This window comes from Nelumbo nucifera, chromosome 2, assembly GCF_055504915.1.
Source record: "Nelumbo nucifera cultivar China Antique chromosome 2, China Antique-T2T, whole genome shotgun sequence".
In the NCBI taxonomy this organism is placed as follows: Eukaryota; Viridiplantae; Streptophyta; class Magnoliopsida; order Proteales; family Nelumbonaceae; genus Nelumbo; species Nelumbo nucifera.
Window position 1 is genome coordinate 29398303 of NC_142650.1, and position 25776 is coordinate 29424078.

A 25776-nucleotide genomic window follows, 5' to 3' on the forward strand; every position below is an offset into this window, starting at 1 on the left:
TAAAAATATTACAAATGTGTCTATTTTTTCCACATTTTTTTGTAGTTTTCTATATTTATTTCTATTTTAAAATTTTTATTACCTAACTATGATTTCATATGTTAATCAATTTGATTTGTATTGTTGAATTGCTTAGCCACCACTTGGATAAAGAATGGTTTTGTTTTTGAGTCAGTTTTAAAATATATAGGTTTATATTGTTAAAAATATTGTTGTAGATCTAATTAGTAGCATTTATTAGTAAAAAATAATTTAAAAATATTGGTTTTAATAAGAAAAATGGAATTTAATACCTTAAGTATAAGACACAATGAGAGGAGATTAAATGAGATAGAAAGTAATAATTGAAGTTAAATTTTCAACCCTTACGGTTAGAGATGGATTAAATACACAAATATGGTTATTTTAGTAGTCACCAAAGTTGCCTTTAAAGTTATAATAAAACAACTTTTATATCCTTTCTCTAACAAATAAATAAAGGGTAATTTTAGTCCAAAAAAAAGTTTCACACTACATCCACACTGCTATATATAGTATAGATTTAGTAACATCTCTATGACTAAAAAGTCCAAATTGTAAATTAGCCATACCATTATATAACTGGTTATATAATCGATCACAACTAAACATGCTAGTGTTATGTATGTATGGAACCCTACAAAACATTGGTGTATTCACTTGTGGTTGGGTTATATAGCTTGGTTCACATTCCAATGTTTGCAACAGATCCTGCCACCTTCCATAGACCCTACTAATCATTGTTAATTTGTTATATAGACATTGGAAGAGGTTCCCTAGACCTTATTGAACTTTTAGTATGTGTTTGGTTTTATGGGAATCTATAGATGCGGTGTTTCAAAGATAATCATTTAAACGAAAAATATTACTTTAAACATTTATTGTTTGGTTGAATGTTTCATGGCCGTTTCAAGAAAGACCCCATAAAGCTACCTTCCACCTCAGCTTCCAGGTAAGCATTTCATTTCAATAAACATTGGGGCGTTGGGAGAAACCAGAATTTGAAGTTCCCCCTAATGCCTCATGCACATAAATCCAAGCGTTTTTATTTTAATGTTTATTAGATAAATGTTGAAACCAAATAGTGATTTCATGCACAATAAATGCCAATGCTAAAGTGACTGATGTGGTGATGTTTTTCCAATAAACACCATAGAACCAAACATAGCATAAATCTATGGGGGCATTCTACAACATGAATGCTTTTATTTTCATTTGTTATTGAAATCGCCACATCACCTATAAAGCAAAACATGTTTTTGAACTCTGTTTATGCTTTTAAAGATGAAATCAAGATGGTTTTGTTTCAAAAAGCAATACATGTTTTTAATTTGAAACTAATGTAGGGTGATTTGACCCGACTTGGTAATAGGGGGACACGTGGACACGACCTAACTTGCAGGCTGACAGCTCACTCCTATGCACCAAGTCTGCAACAGATCGAGCTCGGATAACCGAACCACCTCAGGGCAAGTCCACCTCGGGGCACGATCACATCAGGACCACCTCAGTCTCTAGGCACTTTGGCATTCGTACCAGGTCGGATCCAAAGGGCACTAGCTCGGGTAATATTGACCGACCTCAGCATGGCAACCCCGAAGATCTCACCACCAGATTCCATGCCTTACGGGATCACGCCTCGTAACAGCTAGCATTATCTCCCCCATCCGATCGGGCGGAAGCGATAAATCTTATCTGCTGGCAGCGTTATCCCCAATCAACTCGGAAACGGACCTCATCGTAATGAGGATCCCGGAACCACTCTACAAAACCCGCGAGGACTCCACTATATAAAGACTCCACCCCTCGGGGGTGAAAGGTATGCGTAATCTCTGCTCACTAGCTCTCCTTCTTTCTAAGCTACCATTAGCTCACAAGTTACTGACTTAAGCATTGGAGCGACCTCGCTGGGTAAGCGCCCCCGGGTTCTCTGGTTCACCTTTTGCAGATCTACCGAGTCCGTCGTCTACTAGGATCTAGATCACCACCAGCTGGGAGCAGCCGGATTGCGCAACATCATTTGGCGCCATCTATGGGAACGATACAAAAAGCCTTTCCTCAAAAAAGCATCCATTGTATCTTCCAGTAATGCCGGATAGAACGCTGACATAAACGTCTCTGGGGGACAACTTCAGGTCCCAACCATGTGCATTGGACAGTTCATTGTGCCTCTCTCTGCAAATGGGGTTCCAACACTGAACGTGCCTCGGGTCATAGCACCGGTGAATGCCCCACTCCCTCCTACGGTGGGTGCAACCTTTTCTGAACCTTCTGTAATTCCCCCTGTAGTTGGGCAGAACCAGATCGATGACCTGGTACACTACGTGCGGGCTATTCAAGCCCAATTGCAACAGGTCCAGCAGTACCAGCAACAAGTCTTGCATCACTTCTATCAACAACAATACTAGCAGCAGTTCCCACTGCTGCAGCAAAATCCACAGCTAATTCCACCTCGGCATCCGGCAACACAGCAGAACAAGTCTCACCGCCAGAACGATCATCCTCCTCGCCGAGGAGAGACCTCCCAGATCCAGAATCCTCTCAGGAGCCAGGTCTCGTCCTATGGCAGGAGGGAAGGACAAGTCACTCCTCCCGCCTCGTAGCAAGTGAATAGGTCGGGAGACACTCAGCCCACTAGAGCTTCTTCACCTCGGCCTTTGCAGCTTGAAGCTCTGCTCGCAGGAAACCGGTTCGGGATTCTGGCCATAGACTCTAGACAAGGCCCCTCTGTCCACAGCAACTGCCTTCAGTAGTCCGAGCAGCTCCAGGTCGGAACAGTGCCCGACAACACGGAAGCCAGCAACACTAATGCAGAGCCAGTCAAGAAGTAGCAGAAGCGACGTCATAAGGCTTGCCGAGCTGTGGTTCAAAGTCAACCCGAACAACCTAAAGGCAAAGAAGAGGCGAGCTCGGGAACCACGAAGACTGCTCCCCTCCTCTCTGTGCCATCTCCCTTGTCCTCCAAGCTCCTAGCTACACCAATGCAGAAGTACTTCAAGGTACCTCCGCTGGACAAGTATGACGGGTCATTCGACCCGAACGATCACGTAGACTCCTTCCTATCCCAGATGTACTTAGCTGGGGCTGATGAACTTGCATGTGCGTTGCCTTCTCCACAACCTTCAAAGGAGTGGCTCGCACGTGGTACAGGAACCTCACACCCGGGACGATCAAGAGTTGGGCGCAGTTCGTGCAAATGTTCACCTCGCACTTCATCACCAGTAAGAAGTGCCCGAGGTCACAGGAAATCCTCCTCAATATAGTCCAGAGGGAAGGAGAGTCGATTCGAAGTTATATCAAATGCTTCAATGACACATGCTTGCAGATCCCCGGCCTGGATCCCGCTGTGAGGTTCACAGCAGCGAAGAGTGGCTTCACCCATAGAGAATTCAAGTGGCATGTGGTAGCCAACAAGCCCAAGGACATCACTGAGTTTCTCAAGCTCGCTGATTAGTTCATTGGAATAGAAGAAGAGATGAACCAAAAAAGTGAGAACCCAACGGAGAAGAGGAAACGAGATGGCGATGCCTCGGCCAACGGGGACAGTAAGTGAAGAAAGGAAGAACCATCCAGGGGAGGGAACAAGTCAGATCAGCATTCTCGAACTCCTCCGGTTGAAAGGACGAACTACACGCCCCTCAACGCGAAGCGAGGAGAGATCCTCATGGCGATCAAGGACGCCTCATATGTGAAGTGGCCACCTCAGTTGAGAGGGGATCCTAATACCAGAAACAAAAATTTATATTGTCATTTTCATAGAGATCACACTCACAGTATCGAAAATTGTAGAAACCTCCGCGACGAGATTGAAGAACTTATCCATCGCGAATACTTGAAAAACTTTGTACAAAAAGATAATAAAGATCAGACATGTCGGCAGGGGGAGAAGAGAAGAGATGCTCCTGAGTCCAGCAGAAGATAGACTGAGTAGCCGCAGAGACAACTACACGAAGAGAGACCCATCCACGGGGTAATCCACATGATTACTGGCGGGGTCTATTGTTGCGGGCTGCATCTTGGCAGCAATGAAGACTTCAGCTCATGAACTAGAAAGAGAAGATCAAAACCCTCCAAAGCGGCCAAGGCTCGAAGATCCTATATTCTTCATGGAAGACGACGCACGCGGGATTCAATACCCCCATGATGACGCGCTCGTCATAAAGTTGAGGATCAACGACTTCGAGGTGAAGCGCGTCTTGGTTGATTCAGGCAATTCAGCAGACATCCTGTTAAAGGACGCATTCGACAACCCCTGAGCTGGGTAGCTAACCCCGTTCCGATAAAAAATGCCAACGGTAAATGGCGCATGTGCGTCGATTATACCGACTTGAATTGAGCTTGCCCGAAGGACTGTTTCCCACTCCCCAAGATCGACCGTCTAGTGGACGCGACCTCAGGGCACGAGTTGCTGAGTTTTCTGGACGCGTACTCAGGATATAATTAGATCAAGATGGACCCTGCCGACGAGGAAAAAATGACTTTCATAACCGAACTAGGCCTGTACTATTACAAGGTCATACCCTTTGGACTGAAAAATGCTGGGGCAACCTTCCAAAGGCTCGTAAATAGAAATTTGAGCCATTGATCCGCAACAAGGTTGAATGTTATGTAGACGGCATGGTCGTCAAAACTTAATTTTCAAATTGTTTAATAAAAGATTTGCATTGTGTTTTTGAAAATTTGCGCAAATATAACATGAAGTTAAACCCTAACAAATGTGTCTTCGGTGTCACCTCGGGTAAATTCCTGGGTTACATAGTTAACCGACGTGGCATCGAAGACAACCCTGACAAAGTAAAGCCCATCCTAGATATGAGGCCACCTCGTAAATTGAAGGAGGTTTAGAGGCTAAACAGTCGTATAGCCGCTCTGAGCCGCTTCATGTCCAAGTCGACAGATCGCTGCCTACCTTTTTTCAAGGCAATTAAAAAAAGCAAGGATTTTGAATGGACCGAAGAGTGCCAGTTCACCTTCGATGAGCTCAAAAAATAACTAACCAGTATCCCGGTTCTGACCCGACCCGAGGAGGTAGATATTTTAAAGATATACCTCTCTGCAAGTGATGAGGTAATTAGCTCGGTACTGATAAAAGAAGTAAATCAGGTTCAACGACCCATCTACTATGTCAATAAAGTTTTGCAGGACGCAGAGAACAAGGTACCTAGAGATCGAGAAGCTGGTGTATGCGCTGGTCATCACAGCTTGGAAGCTTCGACCGTACTTCCAAGCCCACACCGTTGTCGTCCTCACCAACAAACCTCTGAGGAAAATCTTACTCAAGTCCAAGGTCTTTGGCAGATTGACAAAGTGGGCCATCGAACTCAGTGAGTACGACATCAGGTATGAGCCTCGGATGGCGGTTAAGGCCCAAGCCTTAGCCGACTTCGTTGCAGAATGTACCTTCAGCACTGCAGTCCCTGAATTAATTGAGCCCGAGCACAGAGAGGAAGCTTCAACCAGTGTGGCACCAGTCCCGGTTAGAGCAAGGCCAACTTGGGACGAGGAGACCTGGATCCTCCATGTAGACGGCTCATCTAATCAGCAAGGAAGCGGAGCCGACATCATTCTGTACGTGCCAAGCGGGACGAATCTGGAGTACGTGCTTCGGTTCGAGATCGTAGCATCCAATAACAAGGTGGAGTACGAAGCACTGATAGCCGGACTCGCTCTAGCAAGCGAAGTACAAGCCAAACACGTCGTCATCTGCAGCGACTCGCAGTTCGTGGTCAACCAGGTCACCGGCGAATACGTAGCTCGCGACCCCACCATGGTTGCTTATCTAGCCAAGGTCAGGGAAGTTCTGCGCGGCTTCCAATCGTACTTCTTCAAGCGGATACCAAGATCTGAGAACGCTGAGGCCGATGCATTGTCCCGGCTAGCCAACACAAGCGACAACACCATGAGGACCGTGTACATAGAGAATCTGCCTCGACCCAACATTCTCGAAGGGGGGGGGGCAGAAGAGGTTGCTCCTGTTGCACAAGCAAAGCCGATCTGGATTGACTCACTCGCAAGCTACCTGCTTCATGAGACCCTCCCTGTAGATCGCAACGCGGCTAGAAGGGTAGAGCAACAGGCAACAAAGTATGTCATAATAAATAGACGGCTGTACCGGAGATCCTACACGCTGCCCTATTTGCGCTGCTTGCGACCCTCAGAGGCTAAGCTCATTCTCCACGACACTCATGAAGGGCTGTGTGGCGAACACTTGGGGAGCAGGGCTCTCGCCCAGAAAGTGCTACGACAAGGATATTACTGGCCCACGATGAAGGCAGATGCACTCGAGCTTGTCCATAAATGCGATAAATGCTAGAGGCACATCAACATCAATCACTAACTTGCTTCCAATCTGAAGTACCTCACCAGCCCATGGCCCTTCGCATAGTGGGGAATCAACATTCTTGGACCATTCCCGCCAGCGACAGGACAGAGGAGATTCCTGGTGGTAGCAGTGGATTACTTTACAAAGTGGGTAGAGGCGGAACCCCTAGCAACAATCACAACTCGAACTGTACAAAACTTCTTTTGGAAGAGCATAGTATGCTGCTTCGAATTGCCTCGAGTGCTCATCTCTGACAACGGTAAGTAGTTCGAAGATATCAAGTTCAAGAACTGGTGTGCCAAGATGGGGATACAACATAACTTCACTTCGGTAGCACACCCTCAGGCAAATGGGCAGACGGAAGTCACGAACATAGCCATACTCCGCGGACTAAAAGCTCACTTAGCCCGAGCTAAGGGGCTATGGGTAGATGAGATATCCATCGTACTATGGGCTTACAGAACCACTGTCAAGACCACGATAGGTGAAACCCCCTTTAACCTCACCTATGGCACGAAAGCGGTAATCACAACCGAGATCGAAGTACCTATATTACGCCTAGAGGCATACGACGAAGAGGCAAACGATGACGAGCTCCGTACCAACATCGACTTGGTGGAAGAAGTACGAGACCTCGCATATATCCAGACCGCAGCCTACCAGCAAAGAGTGGTTCGGTACTATAATTCCCGGGTCAAGAAGTGGCACTTTCGTGTCAAAGACCTGGTTCTTCGAAAAGTTGTAGTGCTTGAGCCCGGTGCTGGTAAGCTCGGACCGAATTGGGAAGGACCCTACCGAGTAAAGCGGGTGGTCGGGGAAAGTACGTACGAGCTTGAAACCTTAGAAGGAAAACAAGTACCTCGGGCATGGAAGAACGTCAGCAATCTAAGGCGATACTACCTGTGATTGTCTAACTGGAGAGCAGACTGCAAGCCACTCCCAGAAGTCTAAGGACTAAAAGTGTCGAGCTGATAAAAGACCTCAACATCATATAAGTTCCAGTCGCCTCCTAGGCATGGGCACATAGGACCCAGTCGCCTCTTCGGCATGGGCATACAAGACCTAGTCGCCTCTTCGGCATAGGCAAATGCTTCTAATGCCTAAAGTGTAGACACCTCGGGTGTGAGCCCTATGATGTCCAATCCACTTCGGCATATATCAACAGGTTGGGCCCGTTAGGGACAACCGACATTTAATGAGTAGCCCATGCACGGACAGGTCGGGTGTATACCTTGCAACCTCACTCACCTCGGTGTTCAATATGTAAAGTTGCCCCTACTAATAGTCCAAGTGGACAGTTCGGGGTAACAAACACTTAGATAAATTTTTACTTTGGTTATCCTTACTTGTTGTCCAACTCGGTAACTCGACAATTCGGGCTAAGGCCTGACATAGTGAGGACTCCGGAATCAAGATCGGGGAACTTCTGCCGCACTAAGTATTTGCACAGCTTGAAGCCGGAATGATAGGAACTCGCTCCATACTCGACCTGGAGATCGTGGAACTCCGAGGATTCCTTGAAGCGTTCGACAGCGTGGCTTCTTTCTTCAACTTGTGCCTCTTCGATGGCAGTCTCGAAGACCTTAGTCTGCTCCTGGATCATCGCTTCGAGACTCTCGTTCTCCCGTTGAAGCTTCGCCTTCTCCTCGGTCAGCGTCGAGATCTGCTCCTGTTGCTTCAGTTTTTCCTCGGTCAGTGCGGAGATTAGTTCCTCGTGCTTCTCCTTCTCCTCGGTCATGGCCAAAATCAGCTCCTGCTGGCCTCAAGCTCCATTCTTGGCCTGAAGTATTTTGCCCCGAGCTATGTTCAGTTCGTGATGAAGCTCACGTGCCTTTTCTTCGGCTTCCAGAGCCCGCTTCAGACGAATCTCAGATTGACACCTCAATGATTGAATGGCAGAGTTCACCTAGAAAATAAAATTGAGGTAAGTAAATTTGAAATTAACAAAGAAATAAACTGTAAAATAAGATACTTACCACCATGCAGTAACCGGTAGCTCGGGCTCCGAGCAGGGCTATAGACATGTTAGCTCACTTCGCGACCTCGTCCGGGAAGACGACATCCCTGCTCTTGTGCATTGCGAGCCGAAGAGTCATTATGCTCTCTTTGGAGGACTTGGACCTCGGTGTAGAAGTGCTCTCCGACCTTTGAGGTTGGACGCTCTCCTGCTCGGGTACAAAAGTGCTCCCCGGTTCATGAGGCTGAGCATCCTCATCCTAGTCATCGTCCAGGTCCACTATGGGAGGTTGAGGATGAACTTCCTCCCTGGGAAGCTCGGCAGAGATCGGCTCCACGGCCAGGACCTCGGGTGGAACTAGGGGCTGAAGGACCGGCCTCCCGGCGAAGCTTCTTCGAAGCCTTCCTTTTCTTCCCTCTTTGAGAGCTCTTGAGAAGGTTCTCGGCATCGACCTCCAACATGGTAACTACAAGAGCAAAGGGTATGCTACAAACTAAAAAGGACCTTAAAAAAAAAAAAAAAACCAAGGTGGAAACCTACCAGGAGGGCTCAGACCAGCTCGCACATGCTTCTCCTCGGCCAAAAAATCTTTCATCTCGAGGCCGAGGTCCCTCCACGAGTTGACGACTACCCTAGTTTTTGCATCCAAGCTCACCCCGGGATTCTTGGTAGCTACCCTCCAGTGGGTAGGAAAAGACCACCCCTCAGGATTTCGGACGATAAAATACCTCCTTTTCTAGGCTGGGATCTTTTCCGGGTAGCCGAACAGGATTTTGAACCGAGGCTGAGGTCAGATGTAGTAGCTCTGTCTGACGTCCCCGCGCAGACAGGCAGAATTTCGCTTGATTGCACAGGTCGAGTTGAAGGTGTCTAAGGACAGAGGCCGGTTGTAGGTGTGGAACAAAGAGATAGTACCAACTACATTTCGAATAGAGTTCGGGTGTAGTTGGTCGATGGTAATGTTAAAGAACTTAACTACCTCTATAATGAAAGGGTGAAGCGGGAAGTGCAGCCCGGCCGCAAGCTGCTCCTCAAAGACCGCGAGCTCATGGTGATCATGAGCCCAAAGATATGAACCTAAGGGAAGGCTAAAAACCAAGCTATCGGGAAGACGATAGCGAGCTACTAGGTACATTAGCCTATCAGAAGTTAGAGTAGAAGGACCGAAGTCGTTTAGATCCCGAACTCGGGAAGAAGATGCGGCCTCCATTCTAGAGGACGGACCCTCTTCTTGAATCTTGGTCTCCCCGAGCCGAGATGGCTCAACTTTGGGAGCGGAAGCTTCTACTAAAGACTGAAGAGGGGAGTCACCCTGCGGCGAGTTGACCTCCCCAGCAGGGGCCGCGTATTGCACCACGACACCCTCGACCTCACTAGAACTACCTAAAAGCCTATCTATGTTAGAACTAGACATGATTAAAAATCAAATGAAGAACAGGAAAACACGGACTCACCGGAAAGAATGATGACATCGGAAAACAAAGAGAAGAGCGAGCTGAAAGACTCCGACGCGACCTCAGGAGAGCTCTATCACAGAACTTGTGGCGAGAAAAATGAGTCGTGAACCCCCTATTTATAACCGCTATGTCTGAGAACTAACGGTCGAGATCGAAGCGATCCAACGACTCCTAGGAAAACCGGCTGTGCGACCCCCAAGGATAAAATCGGTTTAGCGCATTTTTTGACGTTCGCGGAGCTTATAGATCGTGTGACATCCGCCCGTAGGCCAGGTGCGACCTGGGTTTTCCTGGTTGAGCCGGGTGGCCAAACAGGTCCGACCCATGAATCATCTGCCTAGCTGCCCAGACCTCGGACCAAATCCACTTGTCTCGTCATGAACTCCCTGCATCGGGTCAGGACCCTTGACTTGGGGAATGGGGGGCAATTGATGTAGGGTGATTTGGCCCGACCTAGTAATAGGGGGACACGTGGACACGACCTAACTTGCAGGCTATCAACTCACTCCTATGCACCAAGTCTGTAATGGTTCGAGCTCGGATAACCGAACCACCTCGGGGCATGATCGCATCAGGACCACCTCAGTCTCAAGGCACTTCGGCATTCGTACCAGGTCGGATCCAAAGGGCACTAGCTCGGGTAATATTGACCGACCTCGGCATGGCAACCCCGAAGATCTCACTACCATATTCCACGCCTTACGGGATCACGCCTCGTAACAGCTAGAATTATCTCCCCCATCCGATTCGGGCGGAAGCGATAAATCTTATCTGCTAGCAGCGTTATCCCCAATCAACTCGAAAATAGACCTCATCGTAACGAGGATCCCGGAACCACTCCGCAAAACCCGCGAGGACTCCACCATATAAAGGCTCCACCCCCCGGGGGTGAAAGGTACGCGTAATCTCTGCTCACTAGCTCTCTTGCTTTCTAAACTACCATCAGCTCGCAAGTTACTGAATTAAGCATCGGAGCAACCTCGCCAAATAAACGTCCCCGAATTCTCTGATTCGTCTTTTACAAATCTACTGAGTCCATCGTCTACTAGGAATCGGATCACCTCCATCCGGGAGCAAACTATCAAAACAATGATTTAAAAAAAAAAGCATGCAGATTCTATAGTGTAGAAATTATATGATTTATCTAACATGTAGTAAATAGTCAGATGAAAATATTTTCAAAACCAGAAATTTAAAACATATTTTTTTTTGTTTTTTAATGAAAAATAATCTATTTTCAAACCTTATGAGTTCGAGTTATTTTTGAAACTAGCAACAACAACACTTCAAGTTGTAAAACACCCCCGTAAGAGTATCATACAAGAAAAACTGACTTACACATCAATTCTTTTAAGACCAATCCTATATTGATGCTTTGAACCTTTGGAAACTCTTGTGTGGGAGATGAAGACTATGCCATATTATCTAATTAATCTTTCAAAATAATATTATATAATTAATCATATTATGTGCTGTCATTATCAAAGTCTATTTGTGTCGAATAATTTGTCGGAGTAGGTAATTCTTGATGGCTAGACACACAAAAAGATAAAGAAAAACAAAATCATGAATGACTACTTTTCGGGTCAAGTCAATGCGCCCGTCTGTTTTTATTTTTAGATACCGAGAGGATATGAGTGAATTAAATTAATTAGTATGACAGTTGAAAATTTGACATAGTCAAGTGGGCAATGGAAATTCGGTGATGCTCATCCAGGGAAAGAATAATGGTGCTATAAATGGACTGTAGTCTAATTCATTATTCATTAATGTCTCTGTCTTTGATAAATACCTCCTTCGAGCCAACTCAAGTCAATGCCTCCTTCCCTATCTAATCCGATTGGTGAGATACAATCCCCAAAAAAATAGGAAATTGTGAAGTTAATATGTTTTCCTTCAATTTTAAGGCTCAATTTAAAAAGAGTATGTATAAATACAAAATTATAGAGTATAAAATCTTGTATTTTAACCCCCTGTACTTTGTTTTATAACAAAGACACTTTCTGTACTATATCGTGAACAAAAATCCCTTCTGTTAGTTTTCCCTTAAAATTCGCTGTTGTAATATTTTTTAATCCCTGTATTACCTTTGTAATAATGATTAGGATTCTCTCCTTTCCTCTCTCTTCTTTCCTTTAACCTTTCTTCTTTCCACCCAGAGAAGATTAAGAGACAAGGTTCTAGCGGTCAGTGAGCTTCTGTTCCAACAGATGATGATTAAGAAAAGAGGAGAGGTAACGTGGCGAGAGTGGAGAAGGGGGAGGGTTAATGATGTTGGTAGTCTGCAATAGAAGAAACCGAAAGACAGAGAGAAATGAAGAGAAGATACAGAAACCGAGATTCCAGGACGGAAAAGATCAAGATGACCGCCCAAGAAGTAGAAAAAGAGCAATGGAGGTCTATAACTAATAAATCTACCCGAGATAAAAAAAGAAGTCAATTGCTTCGAACCCATAGTTCCGTGTAGACACATTAAAGTAAGGTTTATGTAGCGTGTTTTACATGGCTTGGGCTTGCTTTATTGAATTGAACGTCTTCGATTTGAAAGCTGTGATAAACAAACAAACTGTAAATGAGCAAAAGCGGAGGAGAGAGAGAGAGAGAGAGAGAGAGAGAGGGAGGGAGGGAGGAGGAAGAAGAAAGGCGTCTTCTGCGACTCCAAGTCGAGGGTTCTAGTGCTCAATATATCCGGAGGTGGTGGAGGCGGCGGCCGTGGCAGCAGCAGCAAAAGTAATTTAGAAGCTTTCTCTTGTTCCAAAGTTTCTCAGTTTCCGTTTTATGGGTTTGGAATCAGGAAGAGTTGCTCTGTTGGTCGTGGAAAATTGGGGGAAAACTCTCGCGGGTGCTGGGGAAGCTCACTGAGGTTAGGGTTTTGTCATTGCTGTTTAATGATTTCACGGGTGTGATTCCGGATGAACTTTGGGGTTTGCAGAAGTTAGAAGCGCTTGATCTAGAGGGAAATTCGCTTTCTGGAACTTTGCCGCTCAAATTTTAAGGCCTGAGGAGGTTGCGGGTCCTTAATCTCGGTTACAATAAGCTTGTAGGGGAGATTCCTACTTCTCTTTCCAATTCTATAGGCTTACAGATATTGAACTTAGATGCTATAACGAATTGAACGGGACAATTCCCCAGTTTCTTGGCAAATTTACTGAGCTGAAAGGGCTGTACATGTCTCTTAACAAAGGGGAAGGAGAAGAAGAAGAGAGATAAGGGGAGAGAGAGAAGAAAGGAATTTTACAAGACTAGTATGGGGATTAAAAAAATATTACAACGGTGGATTTAACGGAAAGATAACGGAAGGGTGTTTTTGTCTCACGGTCGTAGTACAGGAGGGTGTTTATAATTTATCTTTTATATTATTTTGTATATATTTATATTTGTACTTTTTTTCAAATTAAACTTAAGTCTTAATTTAAAAAGAGTATAAATATAAATACATAGAACGTAAAACCTTGTATTTTGTATTATTTTTTATGTATTTAGAACTATGATAAAATTGAAAAATAATATTAAAAAATGGCATTAGAGGCTCTAGGATGTAGGATGGTTGTCAAATAAGGGGAAGTAGAGTTTAGGTTCTAATACTCACTTTTGGGATGTTTTAAAAACTAACCCAGAACTAGAATTGCTTGAAAATCGGTTTTAGAGTCAGCGAATGCTAGTTGAACAAGTTGCTTATTTGTGCTGGGATTACATAATAAGTGGCAAATAATCGCTTATCTGTATTTGGTGTAAAAAGAGTGAATTGTTTTCAAAATATGTAATAAAAGAAAGCAACCAGGAGTAGCTTGTTTTAAGCACTCTAATTTTTTGGGACAAAATTGTCTTCATATTTTTAAATCCCATCAAGTGTCTTTTCCATTTGATCTCTAACATGAACCAGCAAAGGCGACATGTGACTCCAAGCTGAGAAATTGTTCTAAATGCATTAATCTTTTCACTTTTTCTTCATTTTTTTTTTCTGTTTTGGACAACTCTTCAAGTCTATATTTGTCATTTCCACAAAAGTATATACATACTGATTAAGTGTCTCACCAAGTGGTTTGGAAAAAATCTCCCAAACAGTAATAAGTAATTATTTCCAAACATGAATGGAAATGGATTTGAATTTAAAAAAGAAAACTTCCCCTATGACTTTTCAATAAATTTCATATTTAAAAATATTTATTTATTAGAAAATGTCAAAAGATAAAGGGCAAAATAGAAATTATAAAAAATTGACATGGAAGAAGAGTAAAGAGAGGAGAGGCTTTTGTCGGCCAAGAGATGTTTAAGTATTTTGGTGAAATATGAGGAAAGACATTATGAGATAAAGCGTCTCCTAATTTCAAGACATTCTGTTCTTACTAGTTGCAGAGAGAGAATACTGAGAGACGATGAAGGCGGTTCCCAATTTTTCTTCATTGTTAGCGTTCACATTCATCTGCAGCTCCATTTATCTGTTATACTTGGTCGATATATCTCAAGCTCAAACTACCGATCCCATTGAAGGTACCTCTCTCTTTCTCTCTAGTATTTGGTTGCTGGATCTATGATAAGAGCCAGTTCACTAAAAGAATACCGGCCTAAGCACTTGGTGAACAAAAAATTTTGGTCCTTGTTGGATTTTAATCTCATAAGAGATTAAATCTAATGGGTTCGATTGGTCAATTACATGAGAAACTACATTTCTGCATACTTGATTAAAAAATTAGATTTTTTCTTATAAAACTCGGTTTTGAACTTGTCCTACATTGAAAAATTATAAGCTATGACTGTTAACCACTTTTTATGTTTAAGATGCTTCTCTGAACCAGCACCTATATTTTCTTCATACCTCTTCATAAACTATTTAAGGAGCATGAATCACACTTCAAAAACACAAATGTTCGAAATCCACTTTCTCTCTCTTTCTCAATCCGGTCTGCTACAGTCTCACACAAAGTTTCTTCGGAGATTCTTCAATTTTGTTGGTTGCAAATTCTCGCCCAAGGCTCTGTTGTATCTTGGGAATGGATTTGCATGTAACCTAACAGAAAATTCGGTGAAACTGAATGGGGGCAAATAACGTTTTAAAGATAGTGTCTTCAGATGTGCATCAGAACTTCTCCTCCAAAATTATAGGGACTCCATTTTCCAACAGTCCTCATCTCCGGTGAATCATGATCAACATTCGTTCAATGTTTTTGATTGTGATTGTAATAACTCCGTTGTCATTGGCCTCTAGGTCTGCTGGTTACCTATGAATTGGATCCATTGCTGGATCCTGGATCCTCAGTAGGTTGAGCTGGTGGTCGAAATTATTTGGAGACACAATATGGTTTTCAAAACTCTTCAAATAAACAAGAAAAAAAATATGTTTTTTTTATAGATATAAACTACTCTAGCTCTTTATGCTTAAATCTTAATATGCTGTTTTAATTTATTACTGAGCAATACTATAGCTAGATTATAGGGTAGCAGGACGATCTCGATCGATTGTGGATCAGGTAAAAAAAACATAACTGATTCGCCTGATAATCAAGTCAATTAAGTTGAATTGAGCAATTTCTGTTCTTCAAGATAAAAGAACATTGTTCTTTTTCTTCTTTTGAGATAGAAGATTATCAATATCATAAAATAAAATAAAATAAAATAAAGGGGTTTTTACAGCTCAGTCCACTGTTATAAAATAAAATAAATTATTTTTTGCCAATCTGTACGTACTTTGGGAATTGGGGTACTGAAATTTAACTCCCTGAACTTTCATTTGTGAATTGTGACAAAGACCTCTTAGCCACTCTCAACTTTCAGATCCAGCACTTCCCCCCACCCCACCCGTTCCCCCCATTAATGGGTTTGGCAGTACAATTAATCAGATCCAGTATTTCCCCCCCACGCCACCCCACCCCACCCCATTAGTGGGTTTGGCAGTACAATTAAGTTACGAAAATGTATATTCAAAGTTTTGTGATCTTTTGTACTATTCTACCATTCGGTATTTTTTTTTCTTTTTTCTTTTTTCTTATTTGTGTTTTTGTTATTTTTTTTTTGCAAGTTTCTACTTTTTCTTTATTTTTTTATTTTTATTGTATTTTATTAATTTTTTATAAAATGGTCTCATAAAATGATATAATAACAGTTTGGGATTTTAGAAATATTTAAACATATGCATGACAGTGAGAAAATTACCTAAATACTGAGGAGATAAAGTAGTGGAATGTAAAAGTTCAGATGAATCTTTTCCCCAAATAAAAGCTTGGGGGTGTTAGAATGACATATATAGACAGTTGAAAGCTGGCCCTACATTGTCACATGCATCTACGATGGATAAAATTTCAAAACATGAAAATCAAACTATTAACAATGAATTTGTGGAGATCACTCTAGCGCCACACAGGCGCCCCACGTTCACATCTAATCCAAGCAAGCATTGGGAACATCTTTTGTATTTGTTATGAGATCGGATCTACTTTTTACATTTCACGCCTCACAGGCATTTCACATGCACATTCAATCATACATTCGGAACATCTCCTGTACTTATTAGTTATTATACACGGGAGATATTTCCAATACACGTTGAATGTGCCTGTGATTCGCTCATTTGTGAGGAGAAGATCCCGTCACACTTGTTATTGGGAAGATGTTAACAATATATGGTTGGGAAGCATGCCGTGTGGGACACCGATGTGAACTGGAAGTTGTGTGTTTTTCTTTTAGGGTGATTCTAACTTGTAAAATAAAATTGTAATCATTCATGTTTGGTGAACGTCCCCTTAACCTTAAGAAGTTAAAATAAGTCCGTTTTAGGAGGGCTTTTATCTTGATTGAGTTGCCTTGATAAATATACTTCAAAGATGTTGAGATAGCTTCACCATAAAGTCGGATTTTGCAGTTGGGGTTTTACCAAATAAGACTTCACGTCATTCCAAGGAGATCAAATCAGTCCCCCACAAGAATAGGGAGGCTGACATATTGGGCTCCTGTGAGGGGGTCATGTCTCGTGTGAGGGGGTCATGTCTCGTGTCTTCCTACTTTGATACCAAGGGGTGCAAACTGCGAACGCAAATAGGGAGGCTGACATATTGGGCTCCCATTCACAACTGGGCCCATTAAAAACTTAAAAATTATCAATTCACTCGGATCCAAATTGCACCCCAACATTTACCGAATCTGTAATTGTTACTTGACTTTTTTTTTTTCTCTTCTTTTTTTTATCTGCTTAGGTCAAGGGTTGAATCATGTGGTTAGATTTGCCATATTACTAGCAGCTAGAAGTACCACATGCATGCAAGCAATATTTTGGCTGTTTGGTAGCTTTCTTCACATGGCATGTTATCCCATCTGGGTTTGTTTGATTTGCAGTTCGAATTGAAATAATCTATTACTCTTATTTGTTTGATTCAGATGGGAATCAAAATCAGAATAAACTAAAATGAATTCTTATTTCTAAGGGGGAGAGAATGGTCATTCTCTCAAGTCAAATGAGGAAATGACATTTCACGGATATGGGATTCTAATTCCACCGAACAAAATGATTAAAAGTAGAATGGGCCATTCCCATTTTAATTCCATACCCTTTTTTTCCTTGCTTGTCATTTTAACTAAAACAATAATACTTGCAATTTGCAATTGCTCCTCAATTCCAAATTCATCATCTAAAATAGCCATAAAATGGTTTACTTCTATTTGGGTGTCTTGCTTGTTAATCAGTTATTCAGTTATTTGTTATTATAATATTTTTAAAACGTCATTGATCCAGACAGCAAGGTTCAAAGTATCGATACGTATCAGTACATATTGGTTGATATGTATCATTTTAGGACCCCTCCGATATATGCCCCTATAATGAGTGTATCAGGGGTTTGACCGGTTCAGGGGTGAAGGAGCCCTAAACCGCCCCCTGAACCAATTGCGAAAAAATAAATAAAACAACAAAAACAGTATCGAATTGCCCGATAGCCTCTCAAACGTATCAATATTTTGAGCCTTACCATACAGTCAGATCATTTGGATTTAAAACTCTAAATGATTGAACCATTGACATGAAAAATGGAGACTAAAACAACTCCAATTCCAAATCACTTTTTTAAAACCAACCATTCTATCTTATGTTACAATTAACTAGAGACCATACCATCTGAACCACCATCACTTGGTAATAAGCAATATTTTGACTTTAAAACAACTCAAGCAACCATATAAAAAGGGGGACATGCATGGAAGGAAATAGAGAGCATACAGAGCGAATAGGGTTTATGGAACGAATACTGGTCTAACTTACGTAATTTGATTTTTATATCACAGCGAAGGCTTTAAACTCAATTTTCCAACGATGGCAACGATTCTCATCGGATATCTCAGCAGTCAGCAATGGCTGGAATATAAGTGGAGAACTGTGTAGCGGAGCCGCTATCAATAAAACAACTGAACTGGGAAGTACAAACTATAATCCAGGGATTCTATGCGACTGCAGTAGCAATGATGGAACCATTTGTCACGTGACACATCTGTACGTCTTGATTAATTCTTATTTCTCTCTTTTTCATTTTTTTTTTCATATTCTAATGGTGCAGAGAATGCAAAGTTTACCTATAAATCGGCTTTATGTCCATGCATGAATACTGCTTTACAGCAAGTGGTATCAAAATTGACGATCCGAATGAAAACATCCGGGTAATCGAATCGATCAGGTTATGTTTTCTTTTTTTCAAAATTTTGGTTTTTAGTTAAAAAAGCCGTGATTCATATATATATATATATATATAATTTTTACATATATTAAATATATTATCTATATTTTTAAAATATATGTCATATATCTTATCATATGTTTTTATGATGGGTTCGACAATCAGACAAGAAAGATATCATAATGGAAAATCTTATAGCCAATTAACCGGTATAACAAAAGAGGTGATCAATCAAGTGGTATTTATTAAATTCAAGGGGGTGCTTTGATTGGTCAAATCCCTTTGGTACCATGTTTTTTAGATATCATAGATTTTCATGTTTATAATATACTACTAAATGTGCACGTGCATTGCATGTGCCAGTTTCAAATGATGATGATGATAATAATATTTTAGTATTTTTTATTAGAACTTGTGTAACAAAAAAATGATAAAAGCATGATGTACTATGAATATGTTGTCTTTTAACTCAAATACCTAACTTTAAATGTTTTTATAGTTTTTATCAATGGTTTCAACTTGTGGTTGAGCCAAACAATTGGGTTTATTAGCTTGTCACTTTTTGAGTATGTTTTAAACTAATTTTTTTTTTTTGCAAAAAAAAGAAAAAGAAAAAACATTGACTTGGTGAACAATCAAATGACCATTATTGTTGAATCACTAACCTATTTGCCCGGGTTAATGGATCACAGTTAAGACATCAATTTGGTTTTTTATATATTATTAGTCATTTCCATCTTTACTAATAACAATTCTCATTTTTTCAAACATGTTTTTGTTTAATATAAAGAACATATAATATTAATGACATATTCAATTTTTCAAATTTATAAAAAATTCTATATTTTTATTTTTAATTATTTAATTTAAGACATAATAAAAGTTACTTATTTACAGGAGAAAATGCAATTCCAATATATTGTTTAAATATTGATTTTTAGTATTATGGTCAAATCAATTGAATAGATTGATTAATCTGTCATCCAATTTAAAACCATTTAATTAACCTAGTTAATTAAACCATTGAACCATTTGACATAGTTAGTGGGGTCATGTGTTAGACATTAGTGCCCTTTATTTTTTTCCTAAATTTTATCCCATTTTCACCATTAATGAAAACAATTATTATTTATCACACTTATTTGTTTATATGATGAATATATAATATTATACACTGTGTCCAAATTTCTACATTTACTAGAACATTATATATTTTATTATTTAATTATAACAACATATGTTGACCCATTTGACATGTACATTTGCACAACTAACCCACCACTTGGATGGAAAAAACTATTTTGTTTTTTCAGTTGATTTTAAGTCATGTATTCAATTTCCATCATTAATAAAAGTAATAATTCTTATTTTCATGTTTATTTTTGTTTAATGAGATAAATATATAACATTATATATAAATGTATCAAATTACTTTATTTTTGTTTAATGTGATGAACTAAAAGGTTAGATTGTTGATTTGCCATGTACATATGAAAATGGTTTCATTTTCAAATTGGTTCTAAATTTTGTATTTCATTTATGTCATTCATAAAAATAACTCTTATTTATCACACTTATTTTTGTTTTATATGATTAATATATAATATTATAGATGTACCCAAAATTATTCCATAATTTTTTTGTATTATTCTACTTTTAAAAATTATACATCATGGGTTAACCCATTTGACTTGAAAGTTTCACTTCTCATCGGTTTTAAATTGTATATTCCAAGCCCATAATTAATAAAATTATGTCTATTTTATCATGCTTGTCTTTATTTTAATATGACAAAGTTTCTTTATTTTTTATATTTTTAAATTTTTATTATTTATTTATGACACCATGGAATTATCCATATGATTGAACTATTTGCCCACCAAATAGATGAAAAATATGGTTTCATTTCTAGGTTTATTTTCAAAATATAAAATTTCATTCTATTAATATTATTGTGCATGAATTTATTAGTGAAATCTAATAATGAGAAACAAAAGTAACTTAAATGTTGAGTTCAATGAGAGAGAGAACAAGATTTATTTAATGCCTTAAATAGGAGACTTAATGAGAGGTAATTAGATGCATTTAATAGTATTGTTGTAATTACACTTTCTGCCTTCTCAATGAAGATGAGCCAAATTCAAGAGAAGGGGTATTTTAGTAAAAAATTTCCAAAATCTTAATACTTTATATATATAGTAAGTAGACCTGTTCATGGGCCGGGTGGCTCGACGGGCCGGCCCGGCCCGGCCCGACCCCTGGACGGGCTTGAACAGGCTTTTTGGCCCGCAGGCTTAACCTCGGGCCAAAAAGCCCGGCCCGCATAAAATTCGAGCCGGGCTCGGGCTTTGCCAAAATAGCCCAGCCCGAGCCCGGCCCGGCCCGACCTATAGTTAAACCTAAGTAAACCCGATCCGACCTATAGTTAAACCTAAGTAAAAACCTTATGTGACGTCCATTTGAATAAATTTTTTGATTTGAGAAGGTTGTTGATTCACTTGTAGGCCCATTGTTCATTTAAATAAGGGAAAAAACACCTGAATTAAAATAGATAATGTCTATTTGAATAGGGAAAATTTTGATTTTCTTTTATTAGGTCGGGCTTCAGGCTCGGGCTCGGGTTTCGGGCCTTTTATCAGGGCCGGGCTCGGGCCCAAGTTCTAGGCCCGTTGGTCGGGCCGGGCTCAGGCTCGGGCGTATTATTTTTCTGTTAATGAACACTAAAAGCCCGGCTCGAGCCCGGCTCGGCCCAGCCCATGAACATGTCTAATAGTAAGTGGGCATGTGCTTTGTATGTGGTTGTATTGAGTTGTGAAGTTTCAAGTATCATTGACAGGCCTACTAGCTTGGCTATGTTCATCTTTTTGTAGTATTTTATCTTTTCGGTGTATCTTTTTTTTCCATCTATAAAAAGTATAAGATTTAAATAGAGGGAATTTAATGAGGTGAAAAGTAGTAGTTCAATTTACAATTTAAACTAAAGTTCAATGTATCAAAAACTTCGGATATGCATAGATAGGGATGAAAAGTCAAGATATGCATAAATATTTAAGGAAATTCAAAGATATCTTAAAAAGTATATTACTAACAATAATTACAAGTTTTAAATGATTGTAAATAAGTCATTTAAATGTAAAAATCCATAATTTAATGGTGTATATAGTGTGAGATATTGGGAAACAATTAATAAATGTTGAAAATAGATGAAATAAATAATTTTATTAAAAAAAATCAAACTACAATAATTTTAATCTTAAAAAAGATGGAATAAATAACTGAACCAATTAATTGGTTAATTGGTTGATTCAATTCGGATTGGTTTGAAGTTATACCTGTGGAACCACTATTTTCTTTCTGAATGGGGCTGTGGAAAATGTGGGTTAGGGCCTGCTTTAACATATGAACCACAATGGTGGGCTTACTAATCTGAAAAGTGATATAAACATTGGCAAGAATATTACCTTATATTTTTCCAATTGCAAATAAATTGTGACAGAGTAAATGTTTGAAAGAAACACACCATTTTAATTACTCACCATATTACTCGGTAAAATTCTATGTAGGTCCATGGTAAATCGTTTCGCCATCAAATGGAGAAGTAAATTTAATCTCGTTTATACTAATCTATTTCACTTAATTTCTCTCTTTTTTTTTTTTTTTTTGACAGGAAAGTTTATGCAAAAAATGTGAGGGGAAGAATTCCAGATGAGCTATCCAACTTGAGTCAACTTACCTATCTGTATGGCTTCTTGTTTACTCAACTACCTTTCTATTAATCTTTTTTTTTTTTTTTTTAAGTTTCTAAAGTCATTTCCATTTATCAAACCCCTCCCCCCCGGATATCTCAGTAACAATTTAGGAGGTGTTGAAGTCAAGCAATGCTGGAACCTAGTACCATATTTAGTTAGGATGTATTTCAAATAAGGATTTTTTTTTATCATTTAGTTGGCATGATCTTTGAGTTGGGAGCATTGGCATCTGCTGCTTAGCACACACTGTGCATAAAACTCTACATAACCAATTGTGAATGAACACAACGATGTTCTATACACATGACCAACGATGCTGTGAGTAGCAGATCCAGGAAAGGGAGGGAGGTTGGCATAGGAGTAAAACAATTCAGGAATGTTTTATAGCATAACCTTGTGTTTGATGTGTGTGTATAGAGAGACTGGATCTGCTTCTCACGCAGGGCGCCTCACACGGACCTCACAGGCACATCCCACCATGCATTAGGAACATCTCCCATACTTATATTTTATTACTAACGGGAGATATTCCCAATGCATGGTGGATGTGCCTACAAGGTCGGTTTGAGGCGCCCTGTGTGAGGTAGGGGTGTCCACGGTTCGGTTAACCGAACCATGTCTCTTTTTTGTAAACTAAACCGGTAGTATCTGTTTTTTCATTTTGCCAAACTGAAATCGAACTGGTACCACCGGTTAATCGGTCTTCTGGTTTTGATTTTTAATCGGTTCAGTTCTTCGGTTTTTTGGTTTTTTATATTTATAATATATATTATATTAATATATGTATAATATTATATTATAAATAATAAATGATATATAATATATTATAAATATTTTAAAAATATATAATATATTTATAAATAGATCATTGTAAATATAATATAAGTATATATTTATATATATTGAATATATATTTATATAAAATACATAAAAAATATGTGACATATATTAAAAATATTTATAAAATATACATATAAATATATATACCGGTTGGTTCGGTTAACCATTGGTTTTTTTATAGGTTAACCAAAAACTGAACTGGTCCTTCTGTTTTTCAAAAATTCTGAATCGAAACCAAACCGACCAATTCACTTGACCGCATTTTGCGGTTCCGTTTTCTTGGTTCGGTTCGGTTTTTCATGGGCACCCCTAGTGTGAGAAGCAGATCCCAATTTGTGTATGGGGGGGGGGGGGGTCCTACCAAATGTTTATGGGCTCATTCGTGTGATGAGCCCAACCTGGACCAACCTAGGAAATTATTTTAATAGCAAATAGAGGGGAACCCATGCTATGCGCGAACTTTGTTAAGTGAAAGCAAAACAATGGAAATGCATAATAGCAAATACATTTTCTATTAATTATTCATAATTTTCTGCTATTTTCTATTAATTTCTTGAAATTATCATCTTTTCCCAAAATATTGATAATCTATGTTTGACTATTTTCTTAATTAATTTCTGTTCATTTCTAATAATTTATCACAATTTTTGGAAATTATTGGTAATTTTCTGTTATTTTGGTTAATTTTTGGAAATTATCATATTTTTCTGAATATATTGGTAATTAATTTATCATATTCTTGGTTATCATATTATCTATTTCTATTAATTATCATATTCTTTATTATAATTTCTGTAATTTTTGATCATTTTTATTATGAATTTATTATAAAATAAGTATACAATATTTTAACAGTAACTCGATAATTAATGTTTATTTAGATTATTTTTTGGTAACCTATCATATTTATTGGAAATAATGTTAAATCATTTTTGGTAATTTTTGGATAACTTTTGCTAGACATTATCAATGTTAATTCATTTCTGTTAATTATTGGTAATTGGTAATTTTGTGCTATTAATATTAATTTCTAGAAATTATCATATTTTAAGAAATATTGGTGTTTGATTTTTGGTTATTTTCTTGGCTAATTTCTGTCCATTTCTACTAAATTATGACAATTTTTGGTAATTAAGCAAAAATTTCTGATATTTATAGCTCATATTATATTTAAATGTACAATTCAAATTGAAAATATAAATTAAATATAATTGCTGTTAATCATAGTTTAAAACTTAATTATATTTGTTACAGTTTCAAATATAATTTAAATGTAATTGGTGTTAATTACAGTTTGACAGGATATTTATTTTCAATAATAAAACTATAAATTATTCAAAATAATAATTATTTTGTCATTTTGTAATTTAATTTTAAATATATAATTATACTTAAAACTTAAATTATATTTAAATATATAATTCAAATATAGTGCAAATTTAACATACAATTTAAATGTAATTACTGTTAATTATAGATTGAAAGTGAATTTAATTTGAATAATATAGTTTTTCTATTATTTTTCCATTTTATAATTTATTTTAAAAATTATAATTCATTGATAATTAAACTTACAGTTGAACTATTGATAATATTTAATTTTAGAATATAACTACTCTTAATTATAATTTAAAATATAAAATTAAGTTATAACTTAAATTATATGTATGTAAAATATAATTTAAATATAATTACTGTTAATTATTGTTTAAAACATAATTTAAATATATTTTAAAATTCAACAGACTTTAGTTTTATCAATTATAATTAAGCATAGTTTAATTCTAAATTATAACTTAACTTAAATTTAAATATAATTTATATATGATTACTGTTAATTACAATTAAATGTAATTTAATTTTATATTTAAATAATTATACCATAATATTAATTAAATCATTGGGTTGGGCTCGACGAGATCAGAAAGATGATCCGAACCGATCTATGCCAAAGTGGATTCGAATCGGATCTTGGTCGAATACAAAAGCCCGACGCATAGATCTTATCTTCTTGACCCGGGTCGAGCTATAGTGGTTGCTCAATACAGTGACCATGGTAGCCAAATAGAGTCATTTCTTTCACTTAGTTTAGGCATCCAAACTAAAGCAAAGATGTCGTCAGCCAACCTTTGCATCAAAAACCGACCAAGAAAAGCTAGATTCGGCCAATAAACTCTTTATTTTTGTTTCAAATTCCTCTATTTCTTTCTAAATGTTTTCAAACAGAACCTATGTTCAGAAATTGATCAATAAATGAAATAGATGCTCGGAGCACATAACTTTCAAAAAGATCCAAGAGATTAAGTGGGAGAAAGAAAGAACCATCCGCCCCTTGCTTTATGGTGATTTTCCGGCCAACCAATGAGAGAAAAACAATGAACAGATGTGATCTTGATTGCATTAATCTTGTAAAATTAATGGAAGCTTGTGTTAATCTTGATCGGATATTTATAATTTATTATAGAAGACTTTAGAATGTAAGTTACAACTGAATTGTACACGTGGACTCTAAAACAGAATTATACATGTGGATAACAGATTCTGTAATATTGCCCCCTCAAGTTGGAGATGGAGGAGGAGGACAAACACCCAATTTAGATTTTAACATGTGAAATTGATCATTGCCCAAGGCCTTGGTGAAAACATCTGCTGGTTGGATTTTGGTGGGAATATGGGAGGTAGCAATAGGCCAAGCTTGGATATGTTCATGAACAAAGTGATAGTCAATCTCAACATGCTTTATTCTCTCATGGAACACCTGATTGGGAGCAATATGTAT

The 25776-nt window shown here is 38.7% G+C and overlaps 1 pseudogene across 1 annotated transcript in view; it reads left to right on the forward strand.

The window, feature by feature from the left end:
• Positions 1–13850: 13850 nt before the first annotated feature.
• The window catches only part of LOC109114088 (putative LRR receptor-like serine/threonine-protein kinase At1g56140), a 36165-nt pseudogene continuing 24239 nt past the window's right edge, over positions 13851–25776 (forward strand). The window contains exons 1-3 of the transcript XR_016082438.1: positions 13851–14245; positions 18023–18227; positions 22076–22147. The product of XR_016082438.1 is annotated as a putative LRR receptor-like serine/threonine-protein kinase At1g56140 (transcript). The remainder of the gene's footprint in view (positions 14246–18022; positions 18228–22075; positions 22148–25776) is intronic.